General features: G+C 39.4%; 1 long non-coding RNA gene across 1 annotated transcript in view; it reads right to left on the reverse strand.

The window, feature by feature from the left end:
* LOC127428231 (uncharacterized) overlaps positions 1–10,146 on the reverse strand; it is a 50,056-nt gene extending 39,910 nt beyond the window's left edge. The window contains exon 1 of the long non-coding RNA XR_007895063.1: positions 10,000–10,146. This is a non-coding gene — a long non-coding RNA (uncharacterized LOC127428231). The remainder of the gene's footprint in view (positions 1–9,999) is intronic.
* Between the last annotated feature and the right edge of the window lie 14,721 nt (positions 10,147–24,867).

The raw sequence follows: 24,867 nt of genomic DNA on the forward strand, positions 1-24,867 counted from the left end.
GGAGAAATACATATAGAAACAAATGAGGCAATTGTTGCCATACAACAAATGTAGAGCTATAACATTACATGTATAGTTCACACCAAAATGAAAATTCTCTCATCATTTACCCACCCTCATGCCAAACCAGATGTGTATGATTTTCTTTCTTCTGCTGAACACAAACAAAGATTTTTAGAAGAATATCTCAGCTCTGTAGGTCCATACAATGCAAGTGAATGGTGACCAGAACTTTGAGGGTCCAAAAAGCACATAAAGGCCACATAAACGTAATCCATAACACTCCAGTGGTTAATCAGATGTGGGTGAGAAACAATCAATATTTAAGTCCTTTTTTTACCATAAATCTCCACTTTCACTTTCACAGTGAATGTGAAAGTGGAGATTTATACTGTAGTAAAAAAATATATATTCTTTTAAAAATCTTCGTTTGTGTTCTGCAGATGAAAGAGAATCATACACATCTGGGATGGCATGAGGGTGAGTAAATGATGAGAGAAAAGCTATCCCTTTATTGTGGATAGCACAGCCCAGAAAACTGGGTCTTGGGAGAATTTGATTAGAAATGTTCATATTGAAATCTCTGAATTTTGACTGCATACTGGTAACTTGGCAAATGTGAGATTACTGGTGTCTTTTTTCTCAGGAGAAAAATCTGAAAACCAGGAGACTTAAGCAAATCTCTCAATTTGTTTTATAATTAATCTTATTGCTGTCTTGGAGAAACACCTGAGATCTTAGAGAGATACCATGTGTGATTTTTCTTTCCTACAGGTTTACTGCTGAGCAGACAAATTCAACAAAGCTTTTATGACATCTTTCTGACGAAGTAAAAATCAGTTGGCCTGTTTGTGCTCTGTATATGACAATAATAGTGTACATGTGATCAGTATTCATTCAAGTGAAACTATTCTCTGATTCAAACTGTCTCATTCCTTTGTTGGTTGGCAATGTGAGAGTTCACAGACTTTGTGAACAGCTCAGATTTTTTACAGTCTAGCTTCCTGATCTCAACCACAGAGGAACTCAAACACATGGTTGAGCACCATTCATACATTCTGATTCGGATGGGGAACTGATACTGCAAGGACAGGCTCAAACTTCAATTATTCAAAGTTAAAACTCTCTAGATGACTGTCTACATTACAAGTGTGTGACAAAACTAGATTGCTTCCATTATAATCAACTAAGCTGTCTACAATATACTGTAAGTGCACGACAGTGTAGACAGCTTTGTTCATTACAAACAACCTTAGTCAGGTTAGTCACCATATTTAATTTGACGCATTTGAAAATGAGGCCATGAGAGGTACAAGCACAGTCTGTTCAATGGGTTGTACTGTCTTAAAGGAATGTTCAATACAAGTTAAGCTCAATCTACAAAATTTGTGGCATAATGTTGATAAAAATTTTGATTCCTCCCTCCTTTATTATAAAAACAAGCAAAAGTCTCAGTTACAATAAGGCACTAACAATGGAAGTAAATGGGCCTAGTCCATAAACAATACAATTCACACTGTTTTAAAAGTATAGCTGCAAGATGGAAACATTATATTTCTTAACATATATTTTTAGTGTGATAAATTTACTTTTGAAACCACAGTGTGTATTTTAGCATAGGCCTATATGGACGGGCTTCATTCACTTCCATTGTAAGCACATTTCTGCAACTGCCATATTTGCTTTTGTTACATAAATGAGGGTCGAGTCGAAATTATTTTTGTGGTAATCAGCATTATGCCATTATGCTGTCAATAGAGTTTAACTTATAGTTTAACTTATAGTAAACCTGTAAAATTCCTTTAAAGGTATAGTTACCCCAAAAATTAAGATTCTGTAATCATTTACTCATCCTCATGTTGTTCCAAACCTGTATAACATTCTTTCTTCTATGGAACACAAAAGAAGACATTTTTAAGAATGTTTAACTCCCTTTTTAATACAATGGCAGTGGATAGTGACTCCAGATTAAAACGTAAAAAAAAGTCTGCAAAAGGATCATACAAGTTGTCCATGCATTCATGCAGTTCTCCTAAATCTATCGTATGCCTTCAGAAGACTTGGAATATGATCCACGAGTAGTATGGACTACTTTTATGATACTTTTATGTCCTTTTTGAGGCTTGAAAGCAGTCACTAATCACTGCATTGTATTGAAAAGAGGGTTTTTATGTATGTGTGTGTGTTCAAATGTTTTGTCAAAAAGTTTCATTTTTGGGTAAACTATACCTTTAAGGGCATAGATCACTTCCAATTTACCTATTTCCAGAGATTTGGTCCACTGTAATTTTTTAAAAAAGGTTGGCATTTTGTTTTGTTTTAAAAAACATTTTTTTTTATAAAGTACTTAATTTTAAAGAAAGTGTTTACTGTGTGTATGCTAGTATTCCTATAACCACAGTATAACACAAATTAGTTGCTACTGTGAGCCATTGGAGTTGTGTTTCTTCAGAAGGGCTGTGGTGGCTGGCAGGGCTTATGCATTTCTCACAAAAGAGAAGCTGACTGAACGGGCACCTGTGGTGCTTGCTGGCTCCCCCATCCCCTAAACTTTCACAAGAAGGCAAAAAACTGAACATAAAACAGTATTTGGAGGGGTTAAATAGACTAAATAAGAATTTATGATGACACATTTTAAAAGAGAAATGTAAAAATGGCCATCTGGCTCCATGAAAGATAAAATCTGGCACCAGAGACAGCAAAGCACAGAGTGCAGTCTCCACCGAATTGACTAGCTGTGGTCATTATCGCGTGCTACACAAGCAGAGGCGGTCAAACTCCAACTGCTGTGGCATGTGATTCATCCCTCTCATAAAATATTTTAGCATCTGTGTTCTTTTTTTAATTTAGTTTCAAGAAAACCATCCAGTATAAAAAAGATTAAAGCAATCCCATTTTGAAACTAATAATAATAATAATAATAATAATAATAATAATAAAAAAAAAAAAAGCAAAAAAAAGACTCATGCAGTTTGATAGAACAGAAGTACAAGAAAGGGGGGACAGAAAAATTGTGGGACTTTGGACTGGCTTAACCAAGCATAGAGATTGATGAAATATTTTCTGTTTTTCTCTTTGGTCGTGTTTTTAGGAAGCCACTTATTATAACAATCTTGATTTGTAAGCCAATATTTTATTTTATTTTTTATTTTATTTAACTGTTGTTGTGATACAGTTCAGAGTTCAGTTATGTTTTAGATATTTAGATACTGTATATTTACTCGAAAAAGAAACAAATTATATATTGATGACTCATCTTGTTCATAGGGGTGTATACACACTTTTGTCCAATAAAAAGCAATAGCAAGTAAACTTCCTGTTTCAACAGGAAATATGTCACACACAGGAAAGAAAATTGCATTCGTAAAACCAGCTGATGCTTCAAACCAAAGCAAAAACTTATGCATGAGGAATGCTACAGTTTAGCTTAAACAAAGTATATAAAAATGAATAAGTCTTTCATTGTTTTGTCACAAAAATGCACTTGTAGTTTAAGGATATTGTAGATGGCTCATTGCTCATAGACTGTGACAGACAGGCCAGGCTTTAAGCAAAAACATGTGTGTTACCAAAGCTTTAACTACACAATTCCAGCAAGACATGAACATTTAACTGAACCCAACATCACATTTCTTATTTGTATCCCTTTGGAAGAATGATGGACATGCACAGATATTGCTCAGTGTTTATTCATAAAGGTTTAGAATGATTCTATAATGGAAAGACAGAAGGTTTCAAGGCTGAAAACCTTGTACTACAATGCCTGGGATTGGGATTAGATTATTTTACATATACAGAAATATCAACATCAATTAAGGCCGGAGTATACTTCGGGTGTCCGCGTTGCGAATACCCCGCGCAGCATGTGTGGCACAAATCGCGTCATCAGCACAGATGCGCGGCTTGACTGCGCACCGCCTAGATTTTCTTGACTAACACATGGGTCCTCGTCTGTGCACATCATCTCCACATGCGCTGGCCATTGACTGTACTAAAAGAGTCATAAAGCTATTTGTTTGTGGTTAGAAATATATACTCAGAAAGGCAACACGGTCGGCCGGGCGCGATCTGATCTGGAACATGCAAAAACTAAGTACTGTATACCCGGTGCTTTAGCCTCTGAAGTAAAAGGTGGCCATCGTAAACTTGCAGTCTGATATCATTCCTCACAGTGGGGTATACAGACCTCATATTAAAGATCAATGTTCTGTTATCTCAGTCAATTTGGAAAAATGTTAACATTAAAACTAGAGCTGTCAAAATTGATGCGTAAACGCATTAAATTAATTTAAAAGGTTTGACAAGTACATTTTTCTTGATCGCAATTAACGCTTTTACCATTAATACAGCATAAACCAGCATCAAAAACTGGTTTTAAAGGGCGGAACCTATGTGGTGTGTCCTCCAGAAGACGCACACACCACAAACATACACTACAGTGCTTCCGTGTCAGTAATAAAATATGGAGAAAGGACGTCTTAATGCTATTTGTTGTACAAAACAGCCCAGATGGGATTTGCGATAGAAAATGCAAGGCTATGCCTATGCAAGACTCATTTTAATAACCACAGAAGCACGTCAAGTCTTAACTATCACAAAAATGCAGAATGAGAAATTTTTTTCTGCAAGCGCTTTTCATGTGGAGTTCAAAGTGGTGACTGACGCTGCCGTTGACGTCCTGACACGAATCCTGATCGCGGCTTCATGATTGCTGTAGCTAAGCGGATAGCCACAATTTTCCAGCAGACTAATATTGTGGAGGATTAGAGTTTATGAGAATTAATGCCCATTGCAATAAAAACTTAAACTATGTTCTTTCAATTAGTCAACCTCCCACTTAGATTTTGGGAAACATTTAATGTTACTTGAATTGGTGCTATTTTAGTACATTTCTATGTTTATACAGCCAAATGCTTTGTTTAGAAAATGTTAAATAAATGCATTTTGACAGGAAAAGAAATGTATATATAAAGTAAAATTTCAGCACTTTCAAAATCTGCGATTAATTGAGATTAACTATGAAAAATTATACGATTAATCGCGATTAAAAATGTAAATCAACTGACAGCACTAATTAAAACACAACACTGTTAAATGCTAATGTAACGGGAGCCAGCTGGTAAGTGATAGCTGTGTGGTATGTGTAAACCTCACTCCCCTGGCCTCAAGAGGTGCACTAGTGACTGCCGCTGGGGGCTGTAGCATTTAGCCTCCTCGTTAGCGTGCCCACCTCCCATGCTGGCTGATGCCGGTTCGAATCCCGCTCAGAGTGGGTCAGGCAGGACCGGTTACAGTGGTGCCAAGACCCGGATGGGAGTGAAGTTTCGGGGGTTGAGTGTAATGAGAGCCAGCTGGTACATGATAGCTGTGTGATTTGTGTAAACCTCACTTCTGATGCTAGCCTCCAACTGATGCTAGCCTTCATGATAGCACGCCGGCATCAATAATTAATAATCAAAATCAAAAGAATTAATAATTATGTCATTTTGAACTGGGGGTTTAAGTCAAACATATCTAAGGGGTTTAACCATTCAGAAACAGAAAAAAAGGTTTAATTAAAAGCTGAAACTTTTGAAGAAGATACAGTAGTTGTGGCAGGACGGAGGGTGGGGCCGGGTCGTGATTCCACACACCGGCCCCTAATTAGGCTGATTAAGCCGGAGAGGGATAAAGGCGACTGGAGACGGCAGTGCGAGAGAGAGAGTTACGGGCAGCTGCCCGACACCTGTGTGTGTGTGTGTGTGTGTGTGTGTGTGTGTGTGTGTGTCTGTTGGTTCAGCTTTTGATTAAAATATTATATATATTGTCAAGCCGGTTCTCGCCTCCTCCTTTCCATTGAACTGTGTTAGACTGGTGCCAAAATCCAGGAAGGAGTTGGGATGCGCATAGTAGAGTCCTCGCCATTACCATCCACCCCCACGGAGCAGCCGCGGACATCCGCCGGGGGACGGAGAAGCCCGGCCGCCTGAGAGCAGAGGGACGGCCACCAACCGCAAGGTGACGAGGGGCTCCTAACCGAACGCCTGGAGCGGTCAGGGCTGCTGCCAGGGGTGGGGGAGACCCCTTCCGTCCACCGGAACCTGGCGGGTCATTCCGTCCACCAGGGGTCGGAGGACTGCCTCCGATATGCCCGGGGAGGCACGGCTGTCGTCCGCTAGAGGGTGGAGGAGTGGCCGAGGACCAGGCTATGCCATATCGGAGAACCGGCGAGTAAATTATTATTTTTTCTCTCTCTCTCTCTCCCGCTCCGCGTTGGCCTTTCCCTCTCTTTTAAATATTATTATTGTGTTTTTTTTTGGTGCGATCACTGTTACAGTGTGTAGATACCATGTTTTTTTTTTTTGTTTTTGTTATTGTTTCCCTCCCCTTGTCCCCTCCCTGATCCAGGTAGACGGGGATGACCTGCCAGCAGATGGGGCTTTCCCAGGGAAGGGGGGGGGGTATGTACGTCATGCCAGGGGCTCCCCGGCCTGAGAGAACGAGGGAGGAATGTGGCAGGGCAGAGGGCAGGGCCAGGTCGTGATTCTGTCCACCCGGCCCCAATTAGGCTGATTAAGCCGGATAGGGATAAAGGCGACTGGAGACAGCACTGCGAGAGAGAGTGTTACGGTCAGCTGCCTGACACGTGTGTGTGTGTGTGTCTGTTGGTTCAGTTTTGGATTAAAATATTATTTATATTGTCAGGCCGGTTCTCGCCTCCTCCTTTCCATTGAACTGTGTTACAATAGTAAAGCGATTTTTTTTGTAAAATAGTACTAATATTTGAAAAACTTGTCACCAATTCAGAGTCAAGTGGTGTAACCAGCATGCCGGTATAGCCATTTTGTTTTCATGTGACCAGATATCCATAAAACAGAGAAGATCCTGATGACTGAGTATCATGGTCATTATGCTTTTATTCTGAAATTTTGTTCTGGTCATTTGGTGTAACCCTTAGAAAAGTTTTGATATACATGGCTCAATATTTCATTATATTTCTAAAAAACAAATTACCTTGGAAAAATTGTTTGGGAACTATTTTTAAATTAATGATTAACTTGTCACTCATGTGTATTCAAGGAGCAAGGAAAGTATTTTAATGCATTTTACTTGATGGTTACACCACTTGAAAATTTATGACACTTGCCATAAAGTCATTAAATCTTTTTTTTATTTTTTAGAACATGCTATAAATGTTTTTTAAAAATCTATGAGACCGACACAGATTACGTATTTACAACTATGTGTTTTAGACTACATTTATAAAAGATTTCTCATTAATCAACTGGTTCCAAGGGGATTTTTAGTGAAAGTATGACGTAATTTCCCTTAAGTTCACACACGTGTCCTAACAGAGAAACCTCAGGTGTACTAAATCACATTAACTATGGACATGTCCTACTACCTAATACTTTTTGTCTTAATTTTGAACAGTATAGCTCTTGTTTTATCATTTAAAACTAAACAAAGTTCTTTATTATGAAACGTTTTGTTATCTAATGCAATGACATTCATACATTTTAAGTGTTTCTTAAGTGTTCAAATATTTTTAATGGCCACTAAGTGTATAAAGGGTGTTTGAATACTTACACAAAGCGGCAATGTGAAATATGTTGCTGTTGGAAAACACTAATGTTGTTCCCCAAAGACATGGAGCTGTGGGAGTAAAAGTATTTTATTGCTTCTGATGAAACAGCTACTGATTGGCTGCTTGAGACACACCCACTGTACTGTACTGTACTCCTCCATCTGCTGAATGACAACTGACCTGCTTTCACCATCCAAAGTGCACATCACAGAATCACACAAACAGAACATAAAATAAAAAAAAAAAAAAAAAAACACTCCATCAAAACAACAGTCTTATCAGTTAAATGTCCATTTATATTATGTTCTTAGTTCAGGGGTTGAAAAAAGAACTGAACGATGCTTTTTTTTAATTTTTTTATCTCAATTTCCAAGTGTTATTTAATGACCAGAGGGCAAGAAGATGGTTATATATATATATATATATATATATATATATATATATATATATATATATATATGAGGACAGTCTGTGATTGTTGATATTATGACTTGGACACAAGGGTTCACTTTTGTCTTATCTCTGTCTTAGGAGGTCTGTCACAGGACAGATATAACATACTGCACAGTTTACACTGTATACTGCCTACTATTGTTTAAAAATGCATGTGAAACAGTATGCATTATGCAACAATAATCATTTTGAAGACGTTGTCATATGACCTTATTACATTGCATATTTAATTCAGTAAATGTTGCATTTAATTTAAGTGAAATTCAGCAGTGCAATGATATATACAATATTTTACCACTCATTTGGGCAAATGTAGTAAGCCACCCAGGTATTTCATGCATAAAGGAAATGTCCATACGGGGCACATTATACATATTGCAGAAATAGTAAGAGTAGTTTGGTAGTATGCTATTTTGAGCATAGCCAGATTCATACTTAAGTAACCGGTGTTCTGTGTATAATTACCTGATATGTGGAGCCAGTGTTGAGAATCAACAACATGTGGTATTTTAAAAACATTAATGAACATGTATAATGAAGTAAATTATCCCGTAAATTATCCCTTTCTTTGACATTCATGTAATACTACTAAAATGACTAATAATTTTATTTTTTTAAGTTACTGTATGTGTAAGACTGTCAGTTATACAGTAGCTGCATACTGCTGCTGCTTCACCCAGAAGTATATAACATCTGCTCACACAGATTTCTGACAATAATTAATATTTATGACTATACACCAAAGATGCATACAAAATGAACTTAGAACCAGATCCTGTAAACAGATTTGACTCTCCTCCAGCTTGTAAAAAAGTTTCAATCAACCAGTCTGCTATCTTACATTTTAAAGCAGCACATCAATTTACAATGCAAGAACAGAACCTAAACAAACAAACAAACTAAACACTTAAAAAAAAAATTGAGACTTAATGGAGATCTCAGTCATGTTATGTGAGTTTATAATGAAATCATATTGGCTGCAGATTTTTGGCAAATCAGAGCACAGAACATTGAAATCCAATTTGAGGCACTGGAGGAGACATGTGAGATTACTGTGGTCTTTTCTCTCAAAAGAAATAACTGAGAAGAGGCAGATTTGCGCAAAAGTCTGTTTAATCTCACTGATTTAATCTCATTATTTAATCTAATTGAATTTGAGGAGAAACAACTGGGATAATAAAGAGAACTCATTTGTGGTGTTTCACAATGTTTTGTTTTGTTTGCTCTTTAAGTTTAAAAAGCAGCAGACGTCTATTGCTTTGACTGAACAAATAGAGCTTTTGAGAGCAGTTTTATCAAATAATTTTGTCAATGTTACAACATAGTTTCTTAAAGAAACAACTGAGATGTTAAAGGGATCTGGTTTCTGGTACAATATTTATTTTGTATTGTTTGCTCTAAGTTTAAAAAATAGCAGGTGTTTGTTGATTTGATTGAACAAAAAGAGCTTTTGAGAACAGTTTCATTTCAATTGTTACAACATGCTTTCTAAGAGAAACAACTGGGATATTAAAGATATCTCATTCGTTTTGTTTTTGTTTGCTCCAAGTTTAAAAAAGTATATGTTGTTCTAGCTCTATTTTCTGTAAAAGGACACATAGCAGCATGCAGTACATTGTGTTCTGTAAATTTGTACTGCAATTTTAATGTAATTGCATTTAACAAATAGCACATTTGTAACCAATTAAATGCATTCAAATCATTCAAAAGACATAACTGGTCGAATTGGTTTTTCCATCACAATTTAAAGGAAACTGCACACAGCTCGTTGCCAATAATGACTTCAGAGTTCAGGCTGTTCTTTTCCCCACACCCTGCCCTGCAAGCGTTATTTGTTTTAAAATCAAATCAATTTTTCTTCCAACAATTCATAAGTAAGAAAAGATGGTAAAATGGCTTTGTTACGCTTCAATTTGCTTTGAATCTATTAATTGTTCACTCAGTTGGGATTAGTTTGGTGCAAACTACAGTCTTCTTACCTATAAAAGATATCTTCTGGGCATCTTCAGCTTCAACCAGCGGCTCTCATGCCTTTAACACAACAGGACAGGTTGTTTTTGACTGACTGTGTGTTACATCTGCCATGAGCCTCGTGCATACTAAGTAGCCCATCAGATTGGAGCGTGGCCCTGTGTGTTATGGTTGGAGGTAGAAGAAGGCTTCAAATTGTGAGCACAGAGCGTGTGTGGGCGGGCTTTTCAGAAGCAAAACAAGGTCGCTTGGGAACATTTGGTACGCTGCATGTTCTTGTCAACTACTGGTAATATAGTGGGTTGAGTCATCATGCAAAGATATATAACCGTCCTTCATGGACACCTCTTAAATGCAGGAGAAGAGAAATTGGGAGAGTAAACATTCACTCAATCAAATGCATTTGTGGACATATGATGAGCATTACAGCTGTGAGGACGTGCATTGTGACATGCAAAGCTTGTATGCAGTGTTTTGGCCCATCTTATGTAATGATAGTATGTTTATGGAGCAAATACATTTGTAAATACATTTGTGTTTTTTCACTCTCTAAGGGCTTATATACAGTATAAAGGTGCACTTAGTATTTTTTGTTTATGTTTCACTGGCCTATATAAGACAGTGGTCTTGGACTTCATATTGACACTTATCATCTGGATGCAACATTATGCGAGAGAAAAAGTTTCAGGATACAATGCAATTGTAGAAATACCCTATTCACAGGCATATGGGGTATGTAACAAAGGTGGAAGCAAGTCACACATGTGCAAGCCAGTCTCGAGTGCTTACCTTCAAGTACTGAGTCAAGTCTTAAGTCAGCATTGCATACTGTCAAGCAAGACAAGTCGAGCCAGTGGTTCACCTCAAGCAAGTCAAGTCTTGTTAATAGTCAAATCAAGTCGAGTCATGGTACAAAACTGAATCAAGGAGAGAGGTTATATTACTTATTTATTTTTCTCCCAGGAATTATGAATTTTCTCAATCATCATATATCTAAGAACTACATTAAATGAATATTTGGGGTTCAATACAAGTTTAGCTCAATTGGCAGCAGTTGTGGCATAATGTTGATTACCACAAAAATTAATTTTGACTCGTCCCTCCTTTCCTTTAAAAAAAGCTAAAATCTGGGTTACACTAAGACACTTACAATGGATGTGAATAAGCTTCACAGAAATATGAAGCTTAGAATTTAAAAAAATCACTTACATTCCTGGAGAGGTGGGGTGTTCAAATCACATCAACTACTTACTGGGGTACCTTAGGGCTCAGTGCTTGGCCCACTCCTTTTCTCAATATACACAACATCACTGGGGCCCATCATTCAGGCACACAGGTTTTCATTCAGGCACACAGGTTTTCTTACCTCTGCTATGCCAATGATACACAGCTCTACTTGTCTAGTAGACCTCTTCAGGCATGTAAGGGATGTAACTGGAGTCTTCATCTCACACGAATTTGCATCAGTTAATGACCTGGACCGTAAATATATTGTTTCAAATGTAGTACTATTCATTTCTTTAAAAGCATTTTACAGTGAAAAAAAAGTTAATGAATCCACCTTTAAAGCACTATGTTCATAGCTTACATCGTGGCATGTTTTAATTTTACATTTCAATAGTCATTTGGATTCTGTCAACTTGTTTTAGATAGATCTTTGAAAAATTGGTGACTAAAGCTGTTTCCTGACTGGCATAGAGCCACTGCTTAAAACATTGGCCTTAAAACCTGCCCCAGAATGTGGAATTGAATCGTTATGTTTATCCCTGCAAAGATTAGTCAAGTTTTTGTCTGAATTAGGCAAGAAGCACAACAAAAATCCTCAGCTGAAATACAGCTAAACGTGATTTTGCACAAAACTTTGCTTAAATATACTTGCAAATTATGTTACACTCTATATAAAGGTTCAGCTATCCTATGGCACACGTGCTAGCATTGGAATGCAGAGGGTTAATCACTGGCACATCAGCAACGGCGAGAGAGGTGTAGACTATTATATTTATATAAATTACGCACCTGCATTCCAATCTTGATGTAATCTTTCCTCATGATCACGCATCATGTTTTCATGAGCTGAATGGGAGGCTAAACAAAAAGTAAAAATGTGACAAGACTGCAGTGTAGCCAACAGACTCGTTCAGTTAAATGTGCCCGCTTTGCTTCGGTCAGGCTGTGCGGATGACATCCTACATTCCATGTTTCATTTGTTTCTTTTTTATTTCAGAACAACGTGTGATGTAATAAGGAAAACATCCACTATTAATCTGTGAGATTTCCAACCCAGCAAACAGGTACACCCTCCTTAAACCATGGTCACACTCAAAATTACATTAAACGATTAAAAGAGAAAACGCCCTGGTTACTTTCGTAACCTCCGTTCCCTGATGGTGGGAATGAAATGTTGTGTTGATGTAGAGACACAAGGGGTCGCCCTTGGGAGCCCCAAACACCACTGATCTTTGAGAAAAGGCCAGTGGGAATTGCCGAGTGGAATTTGCATGCCACTCCTCCGGACATACGGGTATAAAAGGAGCTGGCTTGCAACTTCTCATTCAGGTTTTGTGCTGAGGAGCCGAGACAAGGTCCTGGCCATTTCAGCGGGTAGTTCAGTTTTGTGGCAGGAGGGACACAATGTCTCATTCCCTCCTTCAGGGAACGGAGGTTACGAAGGTAACCAGGACGTTCCCTATCTGTCACTCACTCGACGTTGTGTCGATGTAGTGACACTAGGGGTCCTTATACAAAACGCCACAACTAGCTGAACTGTGTCACGTGAACTGGCAGTGCGAGACGAGCAGACCATTGTGTGCCTTGTAGCCAGTGCACCCGGCCGTCACATATCCTCCCCCAACGCTCTTACGAGCATCGTACGGTCCCCTGCACCTCGGGGACAAGTCGACTACCCAAAAAATGGGGACCAGCTGCCCCAGCCACGGCCTCTTCTCTTTCTTCTCCCCAAAAGGAAAAATCGTTCAGCTGGGGGCCATATAGCATCCGCGTTGTGGGGGTGTCACTCCCAAGGGGAAGACACCGCGGAGACCACACCCTGCCAGAGGGGGAGGAAACTGTGTGGAAATACATCACATGGTCTTACCGAGTCTTGTTGGCAGTGTCTCATGTGGAGAAGTCCCCGTGGTAGGTCCAACCCAGGGGGGAGGAGCTCTACAAACACGGCAACCAGGGGCAGAGGGCCTCTGCCCAAGGAAGACGCGGGTTCACCAACAGGAGAACCGTGTCATGGAAGATACATCACACTGGGTTACATATGGGCAACCAGGGCATGTGGAGCACCTACCCCAGTACAGGGCCAATTTAGCACACGTACTGGGCCGGCAATGAGTTTCTCCACAAACTCGCCTGCCACAGGGCTAAGGAGGAAGGACATCCAGGGTCCACGACTTAGTGGCAGGCCGTGAGACGGGTGGCGTATGCTTCCTGCAGGTGGCTCCACGCCGGGGCCAGCCTCCTGGGGCGGGCTGCGGCGGAGCCGGTGTTGCTGCCGTGGGGGGACGCCCTTGGCGACGAGCAGACGGGGTGCGGGATCTTGATCCACGCAGTGGCAGGATGTGCTGGATTGCCTCCGTTTGCTTCTTAACCCTCGAGAACTGCTGGGCAATTGCCGAATAGGCCAACCTGGGAGATGGGGGCGTCAAGGAATCATACCTTGTCAGCCTCCTTCATCTCGACCAGGTTGAGCAAAAGGTGGTGCTCCTGGACCATCAGGGTGGACATCGCCTGCCCGAGAGACTGTGCCGTGACCTTCATTGCCTGGAGGGTGAGATCGGTCGCCGAGCGCAGCTCCTGCATCAATCCCGGGTCAGAACTACCCTCGTGCCATTCTCTCAGCGCCTTGGCTTGATGTACTTGCAGGAGAGCCATGGCGTGCAGGGTGGAGGGGACCTATCCAGCGGCACGTAGGCCTTAGTCACCAGTGACGACGTAAGCCTACAGGCCCTGGATGGGAGTCTCGGACGGTTCCGTCAGGTGGCGGCATTTTGCGGGCACAAGTGCACCACAACCGCCTTATCCACCTGGGGAATCGCTGAGTACCCCCAGGCAGGCCCACCGTCGAGGGTAATTAGAGCGGAGGAGCCCATAAATCGGGTCTGGGCAGTGAAAGGTGCCCACCACGATCTCGTGAGCTCATCATTCACCTCCGGGAAGAAAGGAACCCGGGCGGGGCGTGGTCGTGAGCGGCGCTCTGAGCCCAGGAACCAATCGTCGAGCCGTTAGGGTTCAGGGGGTAGTGGAGGGCTCCACTCCAGCCCGACGCTCGCAGCCGCCCAGGCAAGCATGGCCGCCAGCTCCGCATCAGACTGGATGAGCCTGCGGTCTCGTCCCTGAACTCGACTGGGGCACACGAGTGTACTGGGGAATGGGAGGTCCATGGGGGCTTCCTGGTGGAGAAGCTCCCATCGAGGTGCCCACAGTGCTAACCGCCGCAGCCTCATACCTGTAGGTAGAAGGACCGAGGCGGGAAGACCCTGGGGTGGCTTTCCCTCTTACGAGGGTCATGTTATCGCAATGAGGACATGACCCATCCACGAACGATGTCTCCACGTGGGCAGTGCCCAAGCACGTGAGACAGCGATCGTGGCCATCAGAAGAGGAGAGATAGTGACCGCAACCAGGAATTATACACAGACGGAAAGGCATCTTTAAAAAGAAGCTCCGTCTGTGCCACTATACAATATACTCTTATATTAGGAAGAATATACTCTTTTAGCTGCTGAAGTGCCCAGGGGCGTTCTCTGCACACCATCGGTGCAAGAGGTGGAGAAACCTCTGTAATGCGGCGTAAATCCAACAGCTTTCAAGGTGAATGGATCGGCGGAGGAATTCATCTCGCTGAAACACAACCACTCGGCTTCGAAGAAAAAATCTAAATCAGTGGTTGCAAGCCAGCTCCTTTTATACCCGTATGTCTGGGGGAGTGGCATGCAAATTCCGCTCACCAATTCCCATTGGCCTTTTCTCAAAGATCAGAAGTGTTTGGGCTCCCAAGGGCGACCCCTAGTGTCACTACATCGACACAACGTCGAGTGAGTGACAGATAGGGAACATAAACCCACATCGTGGGGTTCAGAAATCTGAGTCTATTCAAAGTATATTCAGCACAGCCATTGACCAGGAAAATAAAAAATGGCCTCCATGTCAAAAAGGTTGCCGACCCCTGCTCTATATATTTCTTTTCATTTATGTCTCAGATGTTACTAAAATTCAGTACATTTTACAAGCACAAGTTTACTGCAGGAATCATCATTAGCTGTGCTTGCTAAAGCAAGAATCACTATTACTAAAACATTTATAAAAATTTGACATGTAACTTGTCCTGCAACATTTAAGATACCTTCAAGTTGTGCATCTTTTTGAGGAGAGGTGTGCTATTCATTTTCTAATCGATCAGACATATGATTTTCACTTGGCAGATAATAAAATGGGTGAAAATATACTGTTGACTTTGTGGCGATACGGAAAAATCCATACCGTCTCTTCCACTTTTCCAAATGGGCAGAAACCAATGAGGAAGGAAGGAGAAAAAACGGAAGAGGGGGAGCGAAGAAAATAAAAACGTGCAGGTTATCTAAGCGGGACACACGCTACCTGAAGGCTAGTCACTGCCATTTGTTACTGGATTCTCTGTGTGCGCTGACCGGGTGCGATCGCAAAGTGACGGAGGAATTGAGCTCTGCACGGTTCGCCTGCCTGGTGCAACATTACTCCAACCTGTCTCACCTGCCACAGGTATTATCATTGTTGTCCATCCTCTTTTAACCCCACGCAAAGACTCCAAACTTTTTTCCAGGCCCAGAATGTTCAGTGGTGGGGCCGCTACGTAGCCGGCTTCATGCAGTCAACACACACACATACACGCTCACTACACACGCACACACAGACGTATTGTGAATCAAGGACTCTTTTGGTGAAATCAAACGAAAGTCTGAACTGAATTTAAGCAGCAATCTCCTTGGTACTGTTTGTGTTTTCATTAGTTTTTTTGCCATTTTGAGAGAAAAAAATACAAATACTGTATGAAAAGTGAACATTGTGTAACTGTTTTTTCTATGTTTTCTTAAATAACGTTTTCCTTTTTTTTTTACCTGAAAACCTTCAATTAGTGAATGTGTCATTTAAGTCCATATTCAATGTGTTATTGTGGGTATTGGACAGCATTCCTTTTGTGTATCGGTGGTTTATGAGCTATTTACCAGGAAATTGAAATTGATTTTATATATATATATATATATATATATATATATATATATATATATATATATATATATTGGACAAGTTTTGACTTGTCTGGCACCTGAACAATTTGATTCAATTCACCTTTATTAATTCTTCAAATTTAATTTGGGACAGCCACATTACAAAATAAAAGAAAGAGGGACCTGAGCCATAGACCAGAATATCATAGAAACTTGGGGGCTCATATGCCAATATAACCACCTAGCAAAGATCCATAACACCATAGCAACTGGACAGCAACATGATAAAATCCACTCAGAACAACTACCAACTGCATAGCAAGGTGTTAAAAACATTCAGGCAGCTTAGCAACTGCATAGCGAAAGCAATGCCCTGGTAACCACCCACAAAACCAGCATTGTGGCAGCACCACTCACAATTTTTCTTTCCCATAATCGTAGTGTACGGAGTGCCACAAGGTCCTGTATTAGGTCATCTGCTGTTCTCCTTGTAAATGCTTCTCTTAGGAGACATTATCAGGAAGCATAAAATTAGTCATTTCATTGTTATACCATCAAAAATGTATTGTTCAAAAAACATTGAACTGAAAAATGTAAGGCTTTACTGTAGAGGAGTATAGTACACTATCACTGTAACAGAGCAGCTAAATCAGAGAGCATCCACTGGGGTTCAACATCTGTTTTCCCAATATACTCAAAATGTTACTTTTAACTCTCTCTCTCTCTCTCTCTCTCTCCACCCCCACCCCCAACCCCTTCCTTACTGGTCACTCTACTCCCATGCTACTTCAACTCTTCTCTGACCTGAAACTGCTTCCACCAGAGAGACAAAGTCTCGTTTGGAGGGATGCGTCCTCCAGAGGTTGCATTTGTCGGCCGCATACGTCATCAAGGCTGTCTTGTTTCATAAAAGCGAGTAGTTCAAATTCAGCCTTCGAATGCGACCTTCTTTCACAGGAATTCTGAGGATGCATGAGGTGTATCCTTCGTGGGCACTCACAACCCACAATTCTTTGCTTCAACGGAAATGTCTAAAAAAAAATGACGCCAATTTGCCCGTAAATATGATGTTCAAACGCAAGGAATGTTAATTCCCAAGTTGAAGTACCTCAGCAGATGGGTGCAGAGTATATAATATGTATAATTATATTAATATATAATTAAAATAAAGTATAAGGTAAAATCTATTTTCTTTTCTCTTTACATCATTATAACTCTCCTAAAATGTACCTCATACCTTCCCTTCCAGAGGGACTTTGTTCCTTTCTCACTCAAAGCGATCGTGCTTGTTAAAGAGTGGTGTGCTGTCATAGCAACCATGATACGTTCCGTTTCTGTTAGTGCTACGAAGGCCATCTCATTTAAATGAGGCTTGTTTAAAGGAGGACACTTGGTATATTGCAGCCTTCAAAGGACGCATCCTACCTAGCATGCAGCCTTCCGAAAGAGACACAGCCAATAATAGCAGTTATGTAAACGTGATCGTAGTTCTAGCAGTGAGATATCAGGATTCATCTATCAGGCATCTCATCCAATCACAATACAGCATCTGCTTTAAAAGCCGGCCAGCTGTCTCTCATTGTTCGCATACTTTGTGTTTTTACTCTCGTGCATGCAAGTAAAACATAATTCAGACTACATGCCTCGCTTCTCCAAGCAACAATCGCTTCATGTCGGTTTATTACTCACCTTGATGTCATGCTCGTCACCAGCCGGTTTACATAGGAAAATACACTAAGTTCTCGGTCTATTCTTCTTTTGGGAAACAAAGGTCACTGCAAATAGCTGGTGGTAGATGGGGTTCCAGGCCTTCTGCTCCATTGTTCTCAATTCACAGTTCATCATAAGCCTTAATGCATCAATACCGTTTCAGCAGCAATATTAATTTTACTGGAGCATTCGGTCCTCACCGATCATATTAGGCGATCGTGCGTTCAGCATCACGGTGGCTGCGTTACCTCAGTGTTTGCATGCCTGAGCGTCCTCCTATTGGGGAAGTACATCTTTATGCACAAGTACTCCAATGTATAGGGTCTGATTATATCCGTAATATGATGTTCTTGCATTGCGTTTGCACTCCTATCGCATTAAATCACGCATTTTTCTTCACCACATTCCACATCTAGATTTCCTTAAAGGGGAAGTATCACTGTTGCTGCATGCCCTCTGACACCTAGTGGCAGGCATTGCTCAAAACATTTCTACATTTCTTTAACAACACAATGCATTTGCTGCCAATACAAGAAATAATTAAATCAAAACAAAGAGTACCATTCCTAACTACAGTTATGTTACATGTTTTGTTCATCAGAAGTCATTCTGGCTCTACAGAGTAAAGATTTGTATTATAACAGGCACTGCTTACCATTAATTCTTTTATCAGTGTTAGGATCATGAAACTTTCTAATTAGGCCTTCTCAACATTTGAATTCCAGCTTCATTCTCAAGTTCCGCATACAGTTCATTAAATACATCTCAGTCAACTCAAGCTCCTCATTATACTCTATGTTAGTTTAACAACAGTACATTTTATTTTAAGTCATCAATGCAATTCAGTAATTTTTCTCTGTTTTCTGCATATGTGCTCATGGTCAGGGCAGTAACATTTAGTAGCAGGTAAGTAAGGCATTCATATTACCTTTGGTTAAAATTGTGCCAGATTAATGCTTCTTTCAAGCAGATACTGAATGTGAATTGACTGAAGCTTAACAAGGTATGGATCATCCATACTCGTTGCGGTTTAACACAGGCTTCAACAGAAGCTTCGGCATCACACATCACATCATTATTCATTAGTTCCATCTCCAAGGAGCGTCCCAGGATACAGCAATGTGATTTATAATAAAGCATTTAATTCCCTTCACATGGCAAAGCATGGTTATCTTTGCAGAGGCTTGCACAGACACATTTTCAATTTCAAGCAGGTCTATCCTCCAGCAAGGATACCGTACAATCATATCTGCCTTCTAACTAGTGCCATTCACAAAACAAACAAAAAAATAAAATTTGGGATCAATTTGGTGAAATCCCAAGGATACAGGGCTCTCAGTGTGACTCCATGCATATATATTCTCAAATTTACCCATTTTCATGGTCGAAACTAAATGTGGATCACTATTTTTTTTGTCCAACAAAATAGGTCCTAAGTACAGTGAAGTACACCATTGTACAAATCCATGCACAAATAACGTTCGCCCTTGTTTATCTTTCGGCAAAGGGTATTGCACAACAACACCCTTATTGTAGGGCCCTCACATTATGTTGTTCATCCTTTGGCAGAGATCTTGCACAAACAACGGCCATCCTCGTCGGAGGACTCATAATCAAACGTTATCTATTTTTGGCAAAGGGTTTTGCACAACAACGTTGCCCATATGATAGGGCCCTCACATTACATTGTTCATCCTTTGGCAGAGATCTTGCACAAACAACGGCCGTCCTTGTCGGAGGACTCATAATCAAATGTTATCTATCTTTCGGCAAAGGGTACTGCACAGCAATGTTGCCCTTATCGTAGGGCCCTCACATTACGTTGTTATACTTCGGTTAGGATATTGCACTAATAACATTCACCCTTGTTTATCTTTCGGCAAAGGGTATTGCACAGCAACATCGCCCTTATCGTAGGGCCTTTACATTACATTGTTTATCCTTTGGCAAAGATACTGCACAAACATTGTCCGCCCTCATCGGAGGGCTCGTATCAAATGTTAATCATCTTCAGCAATGGGTATTGTGTAACAATGTCACCTTAAAATGCAACATTGTTCATCCTTCAGGTAAGCTATGCTATTAATGTTTGCCCTTATCGAAGGGCTCAAACGCAAACATTGTATATCCTTCAGCAAAGGGTATAGGGTAAACAATATTTGCCCTTTTCAAAGGGCTAATCAGCACTGTCTACCCCCTGCAAAGATATGGCACAAATAAGGCTCACCCATTCACAAGGGCTCAACAATTCTCATAAGCAGCCTACCCTCCTGCAGGGTATTAAATAAATAAAAACTTAATTGCATCTTAATACTTTCTTTAAAAGCGTGCACCAATAATATATTTGCAACATTCTCAATTTTGTGAATGCAGAGGAAAGTAAATTCATCCACCAATAGCTGGTGTGTGGTGACTGTACTGGCGCACTATGGCTGCCGTTGCATCATCCAGGTGGATGCTGCACACTGGTGGTGGTTGAGTCCCGTATTTCACTGTGTAAAGCACTTTGAGTGTAGTGTCAGAAAAGCGCTATATAAATTTAATGTTCATTCAATGTTCATTCACAAATTAGATCTAATACTGTATCAATTTTTTCACAAATGGAGACTTGCTTAAGTCTAATGCTTCTCAGATTTTTCGCTTGAGATAAAGACTTTAGTAATCTTGAATGTGTCTCCTATAGAGTTTCAGAAAAGATCTCAACAATGCCTCAAACTGTGCTCAGTCTGCAATCGAGAGTCAGACATTTAATATAAACACATTTCTCATCAAATTCTTCCAAAACCAAATGATCTGAGCTATGCCATTTGCAATACTTTTATAGCTCTATAATCTTACTGTATGTCAACAAAAATGGTCTCATTTGTTTCAAATTTTATTACTCCTTAGCCATTTTTAGAGAGTCATTTGAGACAAAGTTGATACTTAAATGACTGATTCAAATAAGACTCCTGAGCTGTGACAGAGTAACCTCTGAGCAATAATAATTCTCCTCTGGGCCGACATTTTACAATGAGACCTTGCCAGAGTAATGAATCTCCCTCCATCACATGATTGGGTATATTGAGTAAATCAAAACTCCTAACTTCATTTGAAGTTTCACTGATTTCATTTAAAGTTTTAGACCCTGCCAGCTCACTCCAACCCCATGAAAAATCCACAATTAACATTTTACACAGCATTTTCAGAGAACAACTGCAATGTTTGCAAAATGCCTTTTAATCATCCCGCAAATATTTAATATTCAAGCATTTCTAACTTCTTTCTATTCAGCCTATAATTTTCTTTATGCTGGTATTACATGGAAAGTCTCAGTCTAAGGTGTTCAACTCATCTCATTGCTTGGTGATCTTCCCTTTGCAAATATGCTATAAAGACTGTATGGTGAGGCATTTGCATGTGTGATTATATTTTTAGGAAGTTGTTTAAGTACTTGTATAATGAAAAGTAATCATATGCCAAATGGGCTGTTTTGATAGTCAACCTATGACTTAGATAACACATAGCAATTCCTCTTTAATCACTTTCCCTGTCTTAGATATAACCAGACTCAAGAGACTTTTATCTTTGAGTCCTGTAATAAATATACAATATAGCAATGCAGAGATTTTTTTTTTTTTTTTCATGTTGTTTATACATGTTTCTCAGATATGTGCACAATTAGTAAAAATATATTTTGTGTTCCTTTAGACAGGGCCCCCAAAAGTAACAAAGTGGCATTTATTTTAATGAAAGATAGCACAAGCAACCATTTCAAGCAAATGGATGCTCTGGATGCTTTATGGTTGTAAAATGTTAGTTTGACATTAGTTGTTCGCTGCACAATTAACTTTTGTAATCTGGCATATTTCCAAATGAAAAAGGATATTCAATGATAAAATGTATTGTATCCATTGGGAATTGATTTGGTCGTGAAAAGTGGTTTCTGTATGACAGGGGATTGGAGCGCAGGGGTTGAAAAATAAAAGGGCTTGCCGACATTAGCCAAAAAGGACTTTTATGTCAGAGGCAGTGCAAGTTAGTACATTTTGATGAAAGATTGCAATGACATTAATTTGTTTTAAGTAAGCAGGGTCAATTTTGGTTTCATGTTGACAAAGTGTCCACAGACTAAATCAGTTTTTAGATTTAATAGATATATTTATTAGAAGCTTTCCATTTTGAAACAATGCAAGTGTTCCTCAATGAGTGAAGTTAACATCCCAGAGTGAAAGAATTCATAGTAATCATGGTAACACTGTACAATAAGGTTCCATTCTTTAACATTAGATAATGCATTAGGTATCATGAACTAACAATGATCAATATATTTTGTACAGCATTTATTAATCTTTGTTAATGTTACTTAATAAAAATACAATTGTTCATTGTTAGTTCATAATGCATTAACTGTTAACTAATTCAACTTTTGTTCTAAAAAAATGTATTAGTATATGTTGTAACTAACAATAACCAAGAGTAGTAAATGCTGTAAAAGTATTGTTCATTGATAGTTCGTGTTAACTAGTTTTGTTAACTAATGTTAACAAATGGAACCTTATTGTAAAGTGTTACGGTAATCATAAATGCACATTACATGAACATACCAAGTTGGGATCTTAAAGAGAGAGTCCTTGGCACTGCTCCATACATTAGAATCCGATTAAAAGAGACCATGTATTCTTCATTCCATTTTCTGTTTTGTGCATGTGATTGCATGTAAATCAAAAAGAGTATGCTGCCCCAGTCATTAGGCCTTGAGGTAATTCAATCTTCTGGTTTCAGGGAACTGGAAACAGCTGCGCATGAGGATTTTAAATATTCTATGAATGCAAAACTCCACATAACACCCACAGCTCTCTGGGAATACTGCATAAATAGATATATAGTGGAAACAGGGGAGTGTTGTAACACATACCTCAGTGTTTGTTGCACTAAGTGTCTCACACCCATTTCATTCTAAGCATTTTCATTAAAAATGGTAAAAATATAGTCTCCAAAGAAGTGTGCCCAGGGGCCCGTCAGGATTGAGATTCAGCCCTGGTTTCCCCCAGATAATGTAGCCTCAACTTCAGTTCAAAGCTCCATCAAGAGAAGGATTCTTTCAGGTGACCAGATAAATACATCATATTGCAACACAGGAAGTTCGGAATGATGTGTGCGCCACTGTGTTTATACCATATAGCGTCTATGATGCGTTTCATTTCTATGTTTATGTTTTATTTTATATCCAGAGATTTTGTAGAGCAGGTGAATGGGCTTTTGAGCTGCCAAGAAAAATAATTTAAGGTGCCTGAAATAATAACTGTCACAGTCTTTCAAAAAAGCTTATTTTTTTCCCATAGCCTTTTTTCATAGCCTACGTCTCCCCACTTTCCTCTGAACAGTAGGTAATCCCATATTTGATAATACATTATAATGAGCAAATCAAGCTCCAACAAAATGCAAAATGGCAATTGTTTATGCTGTAAACAGAAAATAGAAATTGGTGTCTAGTTTTATATATACATATATATATATATATATATATATATATATATATATATATATATATATATAAACATACTGTAAGATGCTTTCATATACTGTGTGTATAAATATTAGGGCTGTCAATCGATGCCGATTAATTAATCGAATTAATCGTAACTGAACGCATATATAAATATTTGCTTAAAAAGCCCCTCAAATAACAATAATTCAATAAATAATGATTAAATACTTATAAATTGTTAAATTTAAATCATTATAAATAAAATATATATTATAAAAAATAATAATATAGATCATTAAAATGCATTGCATCATTGTGGCACATGAGTGAAGCAATAAAAATGATGGTAACACTTTACAATAAGGTTAAATAACATTAGTTAACATGAACTAACAATGCGCAATACTTTTACAGCTTTTATTAAGCTTAGTTAATGTTAATTTCATCATATACTAATACATTTCTCAAATCAAAAGTTGTGTTTGTTAACATTAGTTAATTCACTATGAACTAACAATAAACAATTGTATTTTTATTAACTAATATTAACAAAGATTAATAAATGCTGTAAACAATATATTTTTAACTGTTTGTTCATGATACCTAATGCATTAACTAATGTTAACGAATAGAACCTTATTGTAAAGTGTTACCAAAAAGACAATTCAAAAAGTGGCTTTAGTATGCAATATTTTGTTTATTTCCATATTACTGAATTTATGTCATCTGCCTATAATTGGCCTACAGTTCACACAATCCATTTTGCAACTGAATTCGTCAATCAGTCTGAGATTTATTATAAGGGCTTGTTTAAGGATGCATCAATGTAGACCTGTGTCAGACGCTTTTGGAGCATCTCATTTGCGTCGCGTCATAAGCTGAGCATATTTTTTTAGGTCGCTGTGTCAAGTTAAACAGTTTGAAACTTGGAAAAACTCGTCTTAAGATCCCTGCCTTTGTATCTACGCTCCATCAAACTGTGTTTGAATGCAAGAACGTGTTCTCGTCTTGTTTAGTCTGCTGTCGATGAGTGTGGTTTGTTCTCTGTATAAGTGCGTTGCCCAAAGAGCTGAAGTTTTGCTTACTGCCCCCTGGAGAAAGCAGGTGGTACTACAAGCTTGAATCGCTCAGATGGAAGGAGTATTCCTCATCACAGTACAGGGACATGCTTACTTGCATTATTTATTTTTTTCACTTCCCCATAGAAGAGCACCTGATACTACTGGGTGACTTCAATGCTAGAGTGGGAGCTGACTATGACTCCTGGCCCTCCTGTCTTGGAAAGTTTGGTGTTGGGAAGATGAACGAGAATGGGCAGCAACTCCTGGAAATGTCCTCGGACCACGATCTCTGCATCACCAACTCATTCTTCCAGAAAAAGACTCAGCACAGAGTGTCTTGGAGACACCCCCGCTCCAGACACTGGCACCAGCTGGACCTGATCATCACCAGGCGGACTGCCTTGAAGTGTGTCCTCCTTACTT

The sequence above is a fragment of the Myxocyprinus asiaticus genome, chromosome 3, assembly GCF_019703515.2.
Source record: "Myxocyprinus asiaticus isolate MX2 ecotype Aquarium Trade chromosome 3, UBuf_Myxa_2, whole genome shotgun sequence".
Lineage (NCBI taxonomy): Eukaryota > Metazoa > Chordata > Actinopteri > Cypriniformes > Catostomidae > Myxocyprinus > Myxocyprinus asiaticus.